Source organism: Megascapheus bottae, chromosome 7 (assembly GCF_031878675.1).
Source record: "Megascapheus bottae isolate mThoBot1 chromosome 7, mThoBot2.hap1, whole genome shotgun sequence".
Lineage (NCBI taxonomy): Eukaryota > Metazoa > Chordata > Mammalia > Rodentia > Geomyidae > Megascapheus > Megascapheus bottae.
In genome coordinates, this window is record NC_143515.1 from 70,831,347 (window position 1) to 70,850,041 (window position 18,695).

Below are 18,695 nucleotides of genomic sequence, written 5' to 3' on the forward strand. Positions count from 1 at the left end.
AAAAGTCCATGAGACTTTCCTCAAGAAGTAGAGATGTGGCTGAAGTGGTAGAACTTGAGATTTGGATGAAAAAAGAAACAAAACAAAACTAAGGAATAGTGCTTAAGCCCTATCAGTGGTACAAAGACATACACATACGGAAAGACAGACAGACACAGAGAGAGAGACAGAGAGACAATAAGAGAGACAGAGATAATGAAATGATTCACAAGCTTCAAAGAAGAGGAAGCTCGGAAGCCAAATGGAATGGGTCTGGATGAGGACATCTCTATTTCCTCCAAATCTCATGTCTTTCTGTTTGCTAAGAGATTGGACTTCATTGAGAAAGTTTAACACTAATTAATTCATAACTAACATAGAATAACTGTTTTCAAAGTTGTTAGGAGAAGCTCATCTCCAGGGTGATCTCTATGAAACTGCTAAGCATTTTCTCCTACATGGCTCTTTTTAATTCTCTGGTGATCTGTAAATGGATGTTTTTCCACTTGTAGCTTCCTGTGTTCTATGTAGCAGTTTTAGAATGAAACTCCATCTCTTTAGATGGCCTAAACCTTAACCATGTAGTTCTAATTCTCTGTTACAAACTTACTGGGTGAAAATTGTCTTTAGTAACCACCTGTCAGTCAAATGAGAAAAGATTCATTACTGTTCACCATAAATAAATCTGTGCCAACAGGAAGGACCAGCTAGTGATGTTCTTGCGAGACTTCCAGATTCATGCATTTCTTAGCTATGAAGATACTACCCTGATAATCCAGTCTCCAGAATGCACACTAACCAAGACTGCAGATATTGTTAGTCCATAGAGAGGTGATTCATAGTTTTCTGCACTTAATAATTTGGATACTTTTTTATTTTTTAAAAAATATAATGCAGGTTCAAGGACTTGAACTCACTGCCTGGACTCTGTCCCTGAGCATTCTGCTCAAGGATAGCACTCTATCATTTGAGCCTCAGTATACTTTCTATTTAAACCTGTATACTAAAAGAAGTAGAAGAATGAATCTAAAATTCAAGTGTATCATGGCAAATGTATAAAGGAGTGGAAACCGACTATATGAAATATGAAATACACCAGCCATCACTAGCAAATCATAGCCCTGGCCTGCATCCCTGCGTCTATCAGCCCATCACAGCATCAGGCAATAACAGAGCCAACATAACTGGCACCCTATGTTGTCACAGCTGGTCACAGATGGGAGAGGCCCCTGTGGTTAAGTTAAAGAAGTCTTCAAGTGAAGGCTACAACTATTGCCAGGAGGAAGACCTTCCTTTCTGGGTATTTTCCATTAAGGCCTCAACACCAGTTTCCCTCCTTTCAGAACAGGACATTCTGGCTAGTATCAGTAGGAAAGAAGACAAAATTGAAAGATCTATGTGAAGTGACCACTCTAGCTTTTGCTGTAGCTGCAAAGTTAGAACTAAGAACCCTCTTATCCATATTTGCATGCAATTTTCTGAGTTTGCTTTAATGGATATGACATTTCATTAATTCTGATTCATTGTGTACTCAAGCCAAAACACATGCAGTTTAGTTCCATTTACTGATAGAAAATAGAAGCTGAAAAAAAATTCTAAGTCAGAGTAATAACTGAAGGTGTGTAATTACTCATTACCCAATCAGCGAGCAGGTTCAAAGGGCAAGAATGGTTTAGAGATAAATTGCAACTCTGGTGAGTGAATCTGACAGGCCGGGTTACTAGGTATGTTTCTTTTGATTAATGACACAAGAAAGAAAGGTTTACAAAAGGTGTTTCCACTGATTCTGCTATTTCTAGGCTGACCCTTAAAATGTTTCTGCCAGTTACCAAGGAAAACATAAATTATCATGAGCAAAGTGTGAATTTTGTAAAAACATACAAAAATGTTGCATCCATAACTTCTCTGCTCTAATTAAAAAGAAATTCAAATTGAGAATCCCTAGGATAATGTCAGAATGGGTCATTCTACTACAGAGACTAACTTGCACAGAAACTGCACTTATCAAAAAAGAAAAACAAGACATACACGTTGAGCTATTTATCATGGCCAGTTAGTGAGTATGAATACAGTCACAAAGATAGCAATGAGTTTGTTCAACATTTTCCTAAATATTAGTCTTGAATGTGAATACATTTGTGTATGTGAATAAGTTAATCAAGTAAATATTTTTCTAATTTTTGTGATAGGCAGATATCTAGAGATAGAGGAAGTGATTTGCTGTTAGTCTTAAAATGCTCCTCAGAGAACACTTCTCAGTTCTCTGACCTGCAGGAACTTCCTGTTTAGATACCTTGGTAAGATAACCACAAAACAAAATATGATATCTCTGAACCACAGAATCTGACAGCCATAGAACCTGAGAGTCTGCCACATGGTAGGACTCAGATAGAGGAGGAATTCTTCATACACGGATGGATTAGAAGCAGAGGGAGCAATGCTTGTTTGGGACATGAGGAAAACCTGGCATGGGTTTCTAAGAGAGAAAAATTCAGACAGGAGAGTGACAGAAGTGATCTGGACTGAAGAAGAAGAAGAAGAAAGGATAGCCGTGAGATAACAATAGGAGAATTCCTATTTGTGAAGATCAGATGGACCTGTTGAGGTAACAGATCACTTGATATGAAGACCAGACAGAGCAACATCACTAATGACTCAAGGTTAGTGACAACTTTATGGTTCTTCAGAAACACTGGTTCTTAACACTGGACTGGAATGGAGCCTGATAGCACCATGGCGACATGTTATGTACTTACAATAGTTGGAAGATACAAGGGCCTGATGATGAAGGAGAAAGAGTGGAAGCTTGAGGCTGTACAATGGAGATTTACCAGGAGCTGAGTCAGAACACATATAGGGAGAAAGAGGTGGGGGGGGAGAAAGAAAAAGAGAGGGAGAAAGAAAGAGAGAGAGAGAGAGAAAGAGAGAGAGAGAGACAGAGAGAGAGACTTCCAGGCAGGAATCTGTGCTGGGCGGAATGGAGTGAATGGGAGTATCATGCATGTAATCATCTGACACAGGAAGCTATGAGGTGTGGCACTGGGAACTCAGCAGGTGGAGGTCTGGAGAACCATGTAATTGGCATGGCTAACTGGAGTCCAGCATGAGGTAGAGGCCCATCAATACTATTCCTGAGACAAATCCTACCTGTATTCTTCATGGGTAGAAACATCTTGGAAGGAGTGTTCTGGCTCAAGGGGTAGGGTGGTAGCCTTGAGCTGAAGAGCTAAAGAACAGTGCCCGGGTCCAGAATTCAACCCCCCCCCCCAAAAAAAGAAAAAAAGTAAAAAAAGAAGCATCTTAACTATGCAGCCCATGTTCTGAGCAAACACAGGACTAGCAACCAGGAAGGATATCCGCACCTATTTATGGAAGACAAGAAAAGTCATGTGTGAGAGAAAGCGTCCTGTTAGCATTCTGCTGAAAAGTCCAGCAGACGGTCTGCTGGGGCGCAGGGGCGTCTAGGAGTCAGCATGGTTGATTTGTGATGAATGTACTCATGGAATGGGAGAGTCAGAGGAATCCTGGAGAGCATCCAGTGGGATGTTTCAAAGTGTTTTTAGCCACAGAAATCCTTTTTCGAAATGAAAACTTACATGTACATGAAAACAACTAAGCTGTTCTGTGGCAGCCAGAGGTAGACGGTCCTGAGGAGCTCAGGTGCCACCTTCAAGAAACTCTGCTCCACCAGTGTCTAGCGATACAGAGGATAGTGTGCCACCCAAACTGAGAACCCCGGAAGACACAGCTGCATTGTGCTTCTGTGGGGCATTGGGTTGAAGGCCCTAGGGCTCATACCAGCCCTATTATCTATGAAAGAGGGACATGGGTACAGCTCTGTGTCATATGACTCTGAGAAGATTCACAGGAGTATTATTGGAAGTCCACCTGAAAATCTATAAATGTGTCTTTGTCAACTCTACATGAGAGAGAGAGAGAGAGAGAGAGAGAGAGAGAGAGAGAGAGAGAGAGAGAGAGAGAGAGAGAGAGAGAGAAAGCAACGATGCTGTGTTTCAACTCATCCTCCAGACCAGCTGAAGGCCACATTCATGGGATGTTCCTGCCACCCTCAGGGAGGTGATCCTGCCTTTCTAGTTCCTCAGCTCCAACAGGTTGTGCTCAGTTCCCAGTCTCCAAGCAGCCTCTGCACGTTTCTCAGCAGATGCCTCCCTACGAAGTTCCTGCTCCAGATCATGCCCCTACAGAGTGTTCAGCAGAGCCCAACTCGGCACAGCTCTACTTTCAAGGAAAGGTTGCCCTGGGACCTTCTCCCACTTCTGAGAGGGAAGCAAGAGTCTAATTTGCTATGAACTGTCATGAGCAATAAAACGTTCATTAACTTTCATTGTAAACACTTTAAGTCCCAATCATTGTAATGAAAGTATAAATTGAAAAATCAAGAGTTAAGTACCCTTTCAAAGTTTCATATCTTCCACCTTCACCTGGCCTCTTAAACCACACAAAGTCAGATTAAGCAACATACAAAAGTGTAGGCTCCCAGCAACTGCAAGTCAGTTTTCAAGGTCCAGCATAGTTTCTCTCATTCAACTGCCAAAACAATCTCCCTTCTCATGGTACGAAGCATGCTCTGTGGAGTTCCTAAGAAAGGCATTGATGCTTCCTGTCTGGGTCCTTCATCCCCAGTTCCTCTCGACTAGAATGGATGGGCAAAAACACACCCCAAGGAGTCCAAACCGCAAAGAGGAGAGGGCCCACTGACCTCCCGCACTCAGCCTTCCTTCCCTGGAGCACAAACAAGAGACACCACGCAGCTCCATCAAGGCAGGAAAAATCTCTCTCCAAAAAACCCCCCTGCTGAGGAAGTCCCTCCAGCTAATATACCCTCACTCTAGGTCCCAGCAGAGAGTGATAAACAATAACACATTTGTAACCAATGGTAATCAAGTCTTGCAAGCTGCCTCTTGCGCCTTGCCTTGTCTCAGCAGAAAGTTATTAGACATGGGGTTACTTGGCCCCCAACAGCTTCCTCTGAAATCTGTTTTATTTTTCCCAACTGGATTTTCTGGCCCTTCGGTGTCATCTGTCATTCCTATCATTTTAGTCACACGAATAATGATGGTTGTCCAACCATTGCTCCAAGACAATTGTAAGTAGGAAGGAGGACTGTCAAGTTAAGGACATTAAAAATTCCATGAGACCTGACGATCCATTGTTTCTGTTTATTCTATATCCAAAACTGGATTGTAGACTATAACAGAAGAAACCAAGCAGCTCAAAGATTATTTTGCTATCCATGTGTCTTCTTGTTTGAGGTATGCATACAGTAGAAGAATACCTGTGTTAAGAAACCCAATTTCACACTTGACATTCTTTATCTCTCTAGGAGAATATTCCAACTCTTCATGTACAAGGATTTGGAAAAGTCAGAATTAAGTAACTATGTGTCAAGAGAGAGCTTAAGGTAAAGTTTTAAATCTAGGTTGCTAACCCCAAAACAGGCATGCAAGTCATCAAAAAAATTCATTGTAACCACATGTCTGTGGGCAAAGTTAAGTGGGAATGCACCCGGGAGCTGGGGTCTCAGCCTGTCAGCCAAATCAAAAGGCACAGGTCACATAATTCCTGCTTTATGCTCACTGTGATTAGAATAGTAATTGAAAACTGTCTCTCCATAGATTGTAATGTCTTCATTTATACAAATGATGACTCTGACTTTTTCTGCCCTGAAACTACTGATTAATTATCTACATTACTTAGAATGAATGATTCCTCCAACAGCAAGCTGGCTTACTTTTGTACTGATATATCTAGTCTTAAACCAGGAGATTCATTGTGTGTTCTTAGACTAAAAATTCTTCTATTTAGAGAAGGGGGAAGGGGAAAGAGGAAAAGAAAGAGGATGAGAAGGAAGAGGAGGAAGAGGAGAGAAAGAGAATGATGAGGGGGAGAAGGAGGAAGAGGTGGAGGAGAAGGAGGAGAGAAAAAGAAAGAGGAGAAGGAATAGGCAGGGAGGAAGAAGAAAAGAAAGAGAAAAGGTAGAGAAGGAAAAGGAGGTGGAAGAAAAAAAGAAAAAAGAAGAGGAAGAATAGGAAGTAGAGGTGAAGGAAGTAGACGAGGAAGAAGCAGAGGAGCAGTTGTGATGACGCTGTGATATAGTAGCTGTGTTTGCTGAACCATATTTCCTGAGGTTCCCTTTATTGTATTGTCTTGATAGAATGAGCCATTTTGTAGATGTAACATTTGTTACAACATTATGAAAGTTCAGTTTATGCTTGTAGGGTTTGAGCTACGTGGGATTCTAGCCTGCTTGAGATTCTTTTCTGTCTCCAACTTCAAATGCGAAGGTAAAGGTAGGCTTAAGACTATAACTTATAATCATGTATACAATATACAAGATAACAAGGTAAGATACTGTAACAATATGAGAATAACCAAGGGACAACAAAAGAGATGAGAAATAACATAGTACATTAAGAACAACAATCACACATTATGTGGCTCTTGTTTCCATATCCTGGATGGCCTTTCATTTAGCCTCATCCTATATGGCCTTATTTAAAAAAAAGACTATAACTTAGACACATCGTCTGTTACATGCCAATTTCCTGGGTACTAAATCCATAGATGGTTAACAGATGATAGTTATATAAATATAGAGGTGATAAATATATGGCTAGATATTATAAATGTGTATATATGTTTGTGTGCATGTGGGTAAGAAAGAGGTGGGGAGAGAAAGCACTGGTCTACTGGTTCTCTGGTTCACCCCCCAATAATACAGAAGCTTTCTACAAAATAATCCTGTCTCACTATGGCTGCCTAGACCTATACTTGTGCATGCAAAAGGTTCAGACTCCTTCTCTTTAAATCTCCTTTTACAAATAAAAGTGTGTAATTAGAAAAGTTAAAAGTACTCAAATGCTACTTTCTTCCTTCACTTTTAAATTCTATTTTCTTATGGACTTTGGGGCCTGTTCTGGTTTTAACATAGGCTTTGCAAGTGTTTAGCCTGTGTAACCTTTGGATTCAGGCCATTTAATTTCTAAATCTCCATTATCTCATCAGTAATATGGCTTAATAGGACTCTCTCTCTCTCTCTCTTTTTTTCTCTCCCTTCCTCTCTACCTCCCTCCCTCCCTCGGTCTGTCTCTCAATGCCATCTCACAATATAGCTTACACTGGCTTCAAACTCACGATTCTCCTGCTTTAGCTTCTCTGGGGCCATGATTACACATGCGCACCCTTATTGTCAGCCTTATAGAGTTAATAGAACTAGAGTCTATAGAATGGTGTAATGCATATGACATGTACAAGACACTGCCTTGACCTTCCTTTCTCATCTTTCAAGCTCTACCTATTGTTCCATTTTCTGCCTATAGTCATTCTCAACAAACTCAGCCTGAGTTTGGCCTACCCCTTCCTTCCCTTCTACTCTTGTACTAACAGCATACCACCTTTGTATTGTCTATTTTGTGTACCCCATCCACTAGACTTTCTGTATTCAGATGAGGAAGCAAGCATGATACCCTCACATTAGTAAGAACTGCACTTGCCTAGCACTTTACCTCTCTCCACACACTATGACCTGCATTCCCTCACCACATTCCCACAGGGAGCTCAGTCAATACTGTGGATTCAATAGACTAGACACAGTCTGGAATCAAGTTGTACTGTCAAAAGCATCCCTTTTGTTCCATAGCTTGCATCCAGCAGCAGTTGAAATGTCCAGGAACCAGGTAGAGATGTCAACCAATAGGCTGTTTTTTGTTGTTGTTGTTGTTACTGTTGATGTTTATTTTTCCATCAAAAATTCTGGGGATTTTGACAGTCCCTAACGAGAATCAAAGAAGTGGTCATTCATCCAACTTATTGAAGAAACTAATGCTTGACCCTGAGGATGCTACTGGAGTCACGGGTGATCTGCAGGAAAAGTCACGTGGCTACAGAACAGAATGGTCTTCCTGTCACCAACATGGAGGCTGTGGGCAGATCCACGATCTGCTGAAATCAGCCACAGTGTTTGGCAAGGCAACACCCACATTCTGAAACACAGATACTAAGGTAAAAGAGTTCTAAAATGTCAAATGAAAAATGTCAGTAACTTCTCTTTGAATTCTAATATTAACTGATTTATTTACCCATTGTGTTTTTAAGGTATGCTGTGATTTGCATAATTATTTTAAGGAAGTCTGAATTTTAGTAATCATACATTTTTTTTCAACACACATTAGAAAATCAGTGTGTGTGTTCAGTGTACAGGTGGGGGAAATGGAACCAGGTAAATTGTGGGTTGGAAGAGATGGGAAAATAGTAAAAGGAGTAACATAGATTTTAGATATATTATACTCATAATGATATGTTTAAGAGTATAATATACTCAAGTATAACCTACTTAAAGATAATATAAATAAATACATTGTTGTAAATAATAAGAAGGGAAACAAAAATGAAATAAAATACAAAAATTAGCCGGGTATTGGTGGTTCATCCCTACAATCCCAGGAAGCTGAAATCTGAGGATTACTTTTAGTATCAGCCTGGGCAGGAAAGTCTGTGACACTCTTCTCTCCAATTAAATACCAAAAATCTCAAAGTGGATCTGTGGCTAAATTAATAGAGCACTATACTTGAGCAAAAAGCTCTGAGCCTGAGCCCTTAGTTCAAGACCTAGGAACGGACACACACACGTACACACACAATCAGCATGTGGATGTACAGTGTTTTTTTCTTCATCTATATGAAAGGCCAGAGGACATCTAACTTTTCAGACTCTTTCCTAATATTTCAGTCCTTCTGGGGTCCACTGTACCCTTAGTGTAAGCGAGGTCTCCAAGTTAAATTACCCTGCCCTGGGGTAACTAAAAGGGAATGAATATAAATACATTTTTTTAAAGCCACTTAGAAGTGTTCACCTCAAATGCCATTGAAAATGGATTAACCCTGGATTTAAAAGTATTGTTTGTCAAGGTTCAAAGACTGGTGTTAAGCCTGCAACATGAAATAGGGCTGGACAGGCAATTCTCTCTATATATAAGTATAAAGAGTTTAGCCAGGAGATCTGCACTGAGTTCATACCTTATTTATCACCTTAGGAATGATAATGAAAAGAAATTCAGTAAGATCCTCATGTTTCAATGGACTATAAGTCTTTCAATATTAAAGCCAAATTGATCAGAAGCAAAAAAGTATCTGAAAGCTTCTGGAGTAGACAGACATGGGCACAAATTCACTGTGAGAGCACTGTATAATACAATGCTCCATTTTTCTTAGAGTAATGAACTCAAACTTCACTGCATCTCAGAGCAAGAATCTGGGGGCTTCCTTAGAGAATTTCCTGAAATCTTTTAGCTTTTTAGACAGACAGCTCTAGGACAAATGGCTGATAAAGATTAGGCATTGTTATAGAAAGACCTAAAATAAAAATATAGAATAAACTTCTGCCCAAACTGAGGAACATGAGGCATTCACCCCGGATACCGTCATTTACTATATCAAAAAAAATTTAAAACTCTAGTAAGATCAGGCCTGAGGAAGAAATCTGAGTTTTAGCTGGCCAGAAAATCCCATATGTTAAAAAAAAAAAACAAGTTAGCTATCCTTACTTACCTCTTTCTGGTGTAACATGTTCCAGTGACTTCATAATTACATCAGTATTGATAGTGTAATGTAAGGACTCTTTTATCCTATACAGACTAAAGCTTTGGATGAATCAAATTTACATTCAGATCTTCCTGCTTAATGTAAGGGACTAGTTTCTGTCCCCCCGCCCCCACTCCCAAACCTTGAAGAAGACAGGCAGATTTTCTCTCTCAGAGAATGATCTGCATTGGAAAGATTATTTTTAATTCTCCTGAGTCTTAACTTTCTCTTTGACAAACACCCTTCATCAAAGGCCATTGTTTGCCTAGGAAGTACATTGTCTGCCATGGCAGGCAGAGAATGAGGACTATTCAGCTATGGAAAACAATATGTATTCAGGTTTCCCTGAATACAATCAAGAAGGGCTTGTTTCCTATTACAGAGTGATGATTCTGAACATCTTCTCAGGCCTACTCAGGACGCGTGTAGTCTTGAAGGAGCTCATTCCATTACCCAACTTGACCTCTGAACTTCTCCCATAAGGATGCCACCTCCACTCCATATCAGATCTTCCTAATGGCTGATGTTCTAAAGTTGGCCCAAGAAACCTCTGGGGACCAGTGACATGTGTGACCTCTGAAATCATGTACATACTATGGCAGAAAAGAAAACATGAACTGACTAACCAAGAGAAAGCAGCAGCCCATGCAATCCAGCCTGTCTATGTTTATGGAGCTAAGTCAGGAATCAGAAAGTTAGAAAGGCAGGCCAAGAATGGTGGCTGAAGCCTGCAATTGCAGCTACTTAGAAGGAAAAGATGGAGAGATTGTGATTCAAGCCAGCATAGACATAAAAACCCGTGAGACATCATTTCCACTAATGTCATGGCTCACTGATGCCCACACTGTAATCCCCAGATGAGAAAGCACAAATAAGAGGACTGTAGTTCAGGAAAGGAGAGAGGTCCAGGATGGCATTAATCAAAACCTTATCTTAAAATAATCCAATATAAAAGGGGGCTGGAGGCATAGCTCCAGTGGTGGAATGCCTGTCAAGCCAGCCAGCAAGCCTGAGAATAGAGAAACTGCAGCTACCAATCAGAGGCGAGTACAGAACAAATACCTACACAGCCAAAGTGCAGTGACCACAATCCAGATTATAATATCCAATGTCAGAAATAAAGCCAGCAAATGAGCAATGGCTTATAATCTACAGACAACTGCTGCAAGTTTGCCCATTTCAACCTCCCCAAAAAAGCAGTTCTAAACCATTCCATTCATACTCACAACTTTAAACAGTGTGTTCTGAACCACAAAGTCCCAGAGACCAATCAGATTGGTTTGTTTATGTCATGGGAATGTGGTTTATTGGCTTGACAGCACATCAGTGAGTAGACACCAAGCAATCAGCAAACACTGTGGAGAAGTTTTTTTACGGAGGGATTCCCGAATCCTAGAAATGGAATCCTGAGAACCTATAGTGAGGTCTGAAGTAACACTACAGCCCTCTCACTGGCATGCTTCAGTGTCCAGGAGACTGCAAGGAAAGCAAGAATGAAGCCTCTTGTTGGTTTCTTGCTGACACCATAGCTATCTATGTATCTGCAAAGAAAATCTTCAGTGAAATTGTAAAGAAAGCCAAAAGAGAGCCATATGAGCTCAAAATGGCTGGTGGCCATTTTATCCCTGTTCAATAAACAGTGTTTGGGCTCTGTAGCTCATGGAGAATAAAACTTACAAGAACAAGGCTGGGAGCAAGCAGTCATAGTGTGCCCTAAATCCCTCATCCATATTTGGTCCTGCTTTCATGATATTAATAGCCTTCATACACTCTGCACTACAGCGTATCATAAACTTCTTTTGAAATGAGATGGATCACAAGTTGTTCTCCAAAGCAAATATTCCATTCTGATATGAGACTTGCTTGACAATTTCAGTGGATTTTTTTTCCTTGCCTCATGCATTCAATTTCCATGAAAAACCTTCTTATTCAGCCTCCAGAGACTCCAAGCTTTCGCCATATTGCCCCCCAAATTATTAACATTTTAATCTTGCTTTAATTAACTCCTACTCCAATGGGATGGAACTGACAGGATCGGAGTTTACGTACCAGAAGCTAAAAAATCTGGCATACTTGATTAGCAGCTCAAAACAACTGTGGAGATCAGGGCAAATCTCCAGGCAAATACAACCACAACAGGAGACGGTGTACAAAAACTGTCAGTTATCAGCTTCATCATTCCCTCCCCTGCTCTGACCCTCCCCTTTCATTATTTGAAGGAAGCCAAGTCCCCAAACCTGAAGTCAGGAGATTCCTCTGGCAGGAAAGGGACCCTAATGCCAGCTATCTCTCAGAAGCATAAAAGTTTAACACAGCTCCTCAAAACAAATCACTGAAAGACAAGAAGTCAGGATACAATAAAGATACTTGCACACCCATGTTCACTGCTGTACTATGCCTCATAACCACATTATGGAAACAGCCTAGATGCCCTAAGTGGACAAATGGATCAAAAAAAAATGTCCTGTATATAAAATGGAATTTTTACTCATTCATCAGAAGGAATACTACTATGTCATTTGCATGGAAATGGATGGTCCTGGGAGAGAGGGGCAGGAATTATATTAAGTAAAGTAAGTGAAGCTCAGAATGATAAAGGTTACATGATCTCTCTCATATGTAGAAGTTAGATCTAAATTATAAACATATATCAAAACCCATTCAGGGTTATATGTATCTACACTGAAACATATTATCTAAACTATGGTATTATCATGAAGGAAATACAGTGATATCACTCTTTCAAACAACTAACCTAAGTTAGCCAAATGAATCACAGGAAACTGAAACCTGTTATCAAAAGTAGGGGCGATCTCAGGGGGTGGGAGGGATAGAAGCTGTGGGCCAACAGTCATAATAGTCAATGTGCAAATGTAAACATGGAGCCAGGTAACTTGAGGTAATGGTTGGGGTTGGGAGAGATGGAGGAGAATGGTGGAAGGGTGACATTAATGCATTGTACACATACACTGATGAATTGACTTGAAAGCACTTTGTACAGCTACTTAAAGTTTTATTTTTTTAATATTTTTATTGTAATTAATAAAAGGGTTACGTGATATTTGCCAGATAGAAGGTGCATTAATTCACATATATTGATACCCTTTCACATGTCTTGGTCCCCGGGGGGGGGAGGGGAGGGTAATGGGGATAAAGTTTTATTTTTTAAAAAAACATTTTAGTGTTAGTAAAGGTGATGTGCAGAGGGGTTGTAGCTACACAACCCTATAGTAAGTACCGTTCTTTTTGAACAGTATCACCTCTTCACTCTGTTTCTTACAGTTTTTGTTTCCTTCTGCCTGCCTCCCCCACCCCAGTTATATAGTTCATTTTCAACACAGTGTCTAGTGAATTGCACTGGTGCATTTGTTCTTGCTTGTATTAAAGGAATGGATATTCCCTGGTCCACTTAGCTCTCAGCAGTGTTCATACTCCTGTGTCCTATCTTAATGCTTTTTCCTTCTTAAGTCTCCTTTGCTGGAACTCCACTTCTCCCAGTGCCTTAATGCCAATGTGTTCTGTTTCTTCTTGGTTTTCTTCTCTTTCCCTCCTTACTCACTCCCTTGGGGATCTCATTATCTCTATGGCTTTAAATAGGATATTTAAATCTGTATCTTCAGCCCAGTCTTTTCTTCTGGTAGACCTTCCCTCCAGATAGCGGCCTATATAGCTCCTTAGGTTCCTCCAAAATCATCTGTAAATGCTTCTCCTTTATGGACATTGACCCTGTGCTCTCAATTAAAATTGCATTCCCTTGCTATTTCTCACTTATCAAGAAGAAAACAAAGTCTGACAAAAGACCCAAACCATCATTTCTATTCAGTATTGCGCAAGGAGTTCACCAAAACCAAAAGTGTATCAGTGCTTCTATACATTAGCAATGAATGATCCAAACGTAAAATTATTTTTTAAAAATCCAATTCAATGGGCCAGGAATTTGGCCTAGTGGTAGAGTGCTTGCCTAGCATGCACAAAGACCCAGCTTCGATTCCTCTGTACCACATACATAGAAAAAAGCTGGAAGTGGTGTGGTGGCTCAAGTGGTAGAGCTCTAGCCTTGAGAGAAGTCCAAGGACAGTGCGCAGGCCCTGAGTTCAAGTCCCACAACCAGCAAAAAAAAAAATCCAATTCAAATAACACCTCAAAAGATATACCACATTATTAATCATTAGGAAAATACAAATTATGGCTGCAGAGAGGTAACATTTCATGTCATTAGAAGGATTATGAAAAAAATAAAAGGATGGACAAGAACAAGTGTTAAGGTGCATGTGGAGTGGAACTTACCATTGAGCTGGATAGTATGTTCTACCAAAATGCATATTTAAATATGAAAGTAAAATGGATCTGACACTTCTACTCCTAGCTATATACTCAAGAAAATTGAAAATTTAAGGTTATGTAATTCATAATTATACTTGAATTTTCTTAGAGACCTTACTCATAATAGCCAAAAAGTGATAAGGAGCCACATGCCTATCAATTAGTAAACACACTGTGGTATATAATAGGGTAGAATATTATAGAGTCATTAAAAGTTGCAATATGGATGAACCTTGAAATTTTAAGAAGACGTAATAGACTTCTGCATTATGTGATTCCATTCATTAGAAAATGTCCAGAATAGGCAAGTCCTTGGGAATTGAGGAAGTAGATTAGTGACTCCCCAGAAGTAGAAAAAGCAGGGTAGGTATGGTAGAGTTTCTTTTGGAATTTTGGATAGTGGTTATGAATTATACCCTTTAAAATGAGGAATTTATGGCACATAATAGTAAATAAGTATATGATAAAAACTTTTAAAAATTATTGGTAAAAAGAATTATACACCTACTAAAAATAAAAGTATATTTGGCAACAGGAGAAAAGCATGTCTGCAATTCAGGTCAAGAAAGTGAAACAGGCCACCAAATCATGCCTCAAGTGAGACCAATACATTCCTGTTGCATGTAATTATGTCCCTGTGATTATATATTTATTAACAGAAAACTTTTAAATGCCAGGCACTCAGGGACATTACCACCATCTACAGAAAGCAAGCATGAGGCCAAGAGGAGGCAAGCAGAGTTAGGAGAGAGATGAAAAATTCGAGAGAAATAAATTCAAGAGAAGATAAAAATTTAGAAAACATAAAGTGGTTTCAAAGTAACAGCCATTCAGATCATATCAGAAAAGGAAGAGGAAGGCCTAAAAGTGCATCAGTTGAATGAGTTTACACTCCCACCAACAGTGTAGTAGTGATCCCTCCTGGCCACAAGAAGATGTGGTACTTTTTTTCTTTCATATATTTTTATTGTAATTAATAGAAGGGTTACATTATATTCACCAGATAGAAGGTGCATTACTTCACATACATTGATACCCTTTCTCATGTCTTTGTCCTTATACACAATGGAATTCAATGCTGCCATCAGAAAGAATGACATAGGCTCATTTGTAAGGAAATAGAAAGGCTTGAAAAAAATCATATTAAGTGAAGTAAGCCAGGCTCAAAGGAACATAGGCTCGATGGTTTCCCTCATTTGTAATAATTAGTACACATCTAGGACTCTCCTAGTAGAGGATTACAATAGCGCAAAATCTAGATACATAAGGTCATATAAGATGAGACTAAATGAAAGGACCTCCAGGATATGGAAACAAGAGCTTTATCTTGTGATTGTTGTTCTTAATGTACTATGTTATTTCTCTTCTCTTTTTTTGCCCTCATAGTTAATTTCATATTATTCTTGTATCTGACTTTGTTACCTGTTGTACTGTATATGTTTGTTTATTTGAAACAGAAAGGGAAGGGGTGAAAACAAGATGATTGGGAGGTGGTGGGGGTAGGAAAATGTGGACAAAAACCTGAGAAGAGGTATCAATGTGTGAGAAGTAAGGCACCTACTACCTGGCAAATGTAACTGTAACTCCAGTATACATTACCCAGACAGTAAAAAAAAAAAAAATTAAAAAAATTGTATCAACTAAAAAAGATGAGGAAGAAAGGAAAACAGGAAAAGGAATTTAACATCTATGCTAACCACTCTGACGAAGAGGCTTTCATGTTTTCAGTAGCCTTGCCAAAAATAAATAGAAAAATTATCAGTCAATATGTTTATTTGTTTATTTGAAATAGGATAGAGAAGGGGGGGAAAACAAGATGAGGGGAAGGGGTGGGGGAGGGAAATAGGAACAAAAAACATGAGAAGGTGTAGCAATGATTGTTAAGTAATGCACCTTCTATCTGACGGATATAATGTAACCCTTCTATTAATTACAAAACAAGAATCTCCCCCCAAAAAAGAAAAAAAGAAAAATTATCAGTTAAAAAAAGAGAATTATAGACCTAGCCCTTACTACACCACTTTCACTGCCCATATGTATTTCCATTTCTAAGTATCTAAAAGCATGCTATATGCAAGTGACTTACTAATTATATTAAACGGGTACCAAGACATGTGAAAGGGTATCAATGTATGTGAATTAATGCACCTTCTATCTGGCAAATATCATGTAACCCTTTTACTAATTACAATAAAAAAAACTTGAAAAAAATATATATATAAAAAATAAAAATCTGATTCTCCACTAACACTGGAAAACAAATTGGTAAAGACAGGGATTTTTGTCTATCTTTCTCACAGTTCTGTACTTAGTGCCCCAACCAGTGCCTGGAACCAAAGAGCCTTCAGAAGAAGGGCTACTGATGGAATGAACTTAAAATCCTCACAATAATCTTTATTTCACATGAAAGAGAACTGTAGCCTTTTCATAACAAGAAGTTGTAAAAAAAAAAAATCTACACCACAGAAACTTGTTATGAGAGCTCTTAAAGACTGTATGTGTTGAAGATTGTATGTGTTGAGTGTCCTTTTACAGGGGCCAAGGTCCTGAAACATCCAAAGCATACGATGTACTCTCAGCTGAGCATATCACAAACAGTGAGGGTAATATTTAATCAGCTGTGCCATCTACCAGCTGCTAACTACTAGGGATGCAGAAGTGACCTCCAAGCTTGAATTCCAAGGGACACTCTGCCGTAAAACACAATCTAGGCTGTTTGCTCAGCTTTTAACGACTTTTCTACCTCTTCTGCGTCTCTGCTACTCATTCTTCCAGCTCTAGTGCTTGATATCCTTTTCTAAGTGGCCCTCCCCCATACTCAAGCCTATTCTGATACCTTTCTTATCTTTCTTTTTTTATTCAAAGATTTTATTAACCATTGACTTTTACATCATATTTCAAATGTCATGTTTAACAAACAAGTATTCAAGAAGGGAATCTTTATATACAATCACTGGCACATAGATTTTAGAATACAATTAAATGTATGTCATAGACACATACTACTCTATATAACATTATGTCCACAGAGTATATATCCCATCATAGATTTTTATGTCTATGTAGTTATGTTTACACCCAGCAGTGCTCGTGCATCCTACACCACCAGTGTGCGTATGCTTGTGTGTATACCAATTACCTTTCTTTATGCAAAAGCCCCCAACTAGTAGTGAACAGAGCCCAGTAGGTCCTTAATAGACATAGATGAGTGAAAGTCAGTTGAAGATGGTGATTTGTATGTTTATATACAGACAATGTAAAAAAAAATCAGTCCTTTGACAGCAAAAGAAAAAAAAATAAAGAAAAGCAAAGAAGCCTCTTCATGGTGTGCATAAAAGTGTAGCTATTACAGGTGGTCCAATTCCCAGTTCCTTTGTTCCTGACACCAGAGACCTGTTTTTCAATCAAACTCACAGCAGCTGCGAAGCTGGAAGGCTGGGCTGGCATCTGGGTCAGAGGTGCCCCATTAGTGCTGGCAGATTTTTCATAATCAAGACACTTCTGAAGGGTTGAACCCTATACGGTGGCAAAGGTTAACGATTCACTGTACAGGGACAGCCGTGCAAAGCAGGGCATCAGACAGCTTGGAGAGAGACGTTGCCACCAGTGGACCTGGTCTTGTTGCTCCAGTTACATTCTTGAGACTCTTGGACATTTGCCTTCTTGCTAAGGAGTCATTCAGCAGCGAACACTCATTAAGCAGGCTGCATTAATCCTGTTTTGCTAGCCCAGTCTTCTGTTTATGCGTTTGACAGTCAACAGTTGCCAGCAATCCCTCTGAATGCCATGGAGGCCCATTATGCACATGCAAAGAGAATTCAGGAGTGAAGGGGTCACCTGCTGAGTTCACTGTGGACTGGCAATTGGGATAGTTTTGCATAACAATTACGACTTGCTTTCCTTGGCAAAATACTAGCAATGGAGGCAGACTACTTCCACTATTTCATATCCTTCCCACTGGGTTGGCCAGCTTCAGATCATAATTATTGAGCACAAATGACCTAAAGTTGATCGGGGTTAAAATTTGCTGACATTCCTTAAGACACTGGTTTCACAACTGGAGGGAATTGTTTCACAAAAGCAACCTCTGTATAATTCATTAGACTTTTATAGTGTACTGATGTTTTCACTTCCAGAGTTCATTACTGAAGATATTGCAAGGCCTCTTACTCATCCTCTATGGATTAGAGAAGTCCACATATCCCCAGGAAAACTGGTCTTCCCCTCTCTATTCCTATCCACTATTCCATCTTTATCTTGAGAGCCTATTGGGTTTTTCCCCCCATACCAGCTCAGCAATTTTAATCAACTCAATCTTAAAACAATTCTGCAGTATTTTCGCATATTATGGTCTAAGACTGTCCAGAGAAGCAGAACTTGACCTGTGTCTCCCACGATGCCTGTATTTTATCAGAAACTCCTTATATATACATACACTCAGATATTGATGTGTTATATATGATACAGATATAACATATATAACATGTGTATACACATACGTGTTAGTGTGTGTGTGTGTGTGTGTGTGTGTGTGTGTGTGTGTATTTGGCTGAGGATTTGGCTCAAGTGGTTGTCCCTGAGTTCAAAACCCAGAATGTGTGTGTGCATGTGTGTACACACATATACGAGTTCAAAACCCAATATATATGTATATTTAATGCAGATACAACACATAAGTTCTGTATCTATTCAGCTTCTGCTTTAGTTTCTCACCCCCAGGAATCCTCTGTGTAGTTTTCCCTCTTTAGATCTTTGATGGGCTTTTCTCGAGTTCCAATGTGGCTACTTTGTTA

At 39.5% G+C, this 18,695-nt stretch overlaps 1 pseudogene; it reads left to right on the forward strand.

The window, feature by feature from the left end:
- Nucleotides 1–14,446: 14,446 nt before the first annotated feature.
- LOC150061041 (UPF0547 protein C16orf87 pseudogene) lies at nucleotides 14,447–15,689 on the forward strand (annotated as a pseudogene).
- Nucleotides 15,690–18,695: the final 3,006 nt, after the last annotated feature.